We start from the raw sequence: 984 nt of genomic DNA, 5'->3' as shown, positions 1-984 counted from the left end.
TTTCAACTGAAATCTCCCATTTTTTTTTTTTTTTTTTTTTTTTTTTTTGGTGTACTTATACCTTTGCCTTTTTGAGTAGTGGGCAGCAGTGGTGTGAAGTCTTTTACTACAGCTCTTAAGTCTACACTTCTTTGGTGTCAGAGTCCCCAACAACTCTATAATGCTCTATAAAGCTTTGTAGCCAAAAAAATCATTAGGAATACTGAAAGGGTCCCCTTTGAAACCCAGAATCAAAGCATCCCCCAGAGAGGAATCAGCTGTACATTAGCTCATGCCTGGCAGAGCAAGTGAGCACCGTGCAGCTCTGAAACCTGTGCGGATCCCTCAACGCATCCATTGTCTGCAGGACCTCTGGATCTATTCACCCAGTTCATCAAACATGGTACCTTATGCACATTTACTCCCATGCATGTGGGACAAAACAGGCCTGTTTGAAGTCAACATTATCTTAGCAATCATTAAGCTTGGCTTTTCATGCTGCAATCCCCATTTTTCCCACTTTTGGCAACACCTTGTGTGCACGACTCTTGCTGCGATCCCCTGAAAGAGAAGCAGAGATGTTCACTCCCTGGTATTGTTTAACATCCAAGAAATAAAAAAAAAAAAAACTCTAAAAAATTTGCTGAACAAACATCACAAAGACAAATAAAGGAGAATTGTTTTTCAGGAGGTACGATTTATGTGTGTGTGTGTGTGTGGGTGTGCAATTAAATAATGAAGGCGAACCCAGATTTATAATGTCGTCGTGTTATTACCTAAGCACTCAAATTCTGCATGCTGGTCAGTTTTTAAGTAGTCTGCTGGTTAATATTTATTGTCTTTAACCAGCAATATTATGGACTAGAAAGTTGTGATGACAAGTAGTAACAACTGGCATTCTCTCAACAATTCCACAATAAGAAAAGAGGGAAGTAAGATAATATCAGCCAGCTTCCTTTTGAAGAGGTTTGGTTAAGTCAGAATTCTTCGTTTGAGAAAATTACA

The 984-nt window shown here is 39.0% G+C and overlaps 1 long non-coding RNA gene across 1 annotated transcript in view; it reads right to left on the bottom strand.

Annotated features, from left to right (window-relative positions):
* Positions 1-490, bottom strand: part of LOC108507087 — a 1960-nt gene extending 1470 nt beyond the window's left edge. The window contains exon 1 of the long non-coding RNA XR_001877954.1: positions 387-490. This is a non-coding gene — a long non-coding RNA (uncharacterized LOC108507087). The remainder of the gene's footprint in view (positions 1-386) is intronic.
* Positions 491-984: the final 494 nt, after the last annotated feature.

This window comes from Lepidothrix coronata, unplaced genomic scaffold (genome assembly GCF_001604755.1).
Source record: "Lepidothrix coronata isolate B3197 unplaced genomic scaffold, Lepidothrix_coronata-1.0 Scaffold238, whole genome shotgun sequence".
Lineage (NCBI taxonomy): Eukaryota > Metazoa > Chordata > Aves > Passeriformes > Pipridae > Lepidothrix > Lepidothrix coronata.
This window is presented reverse-complemented; position numbering and strand designations above follow the sequence as displayed.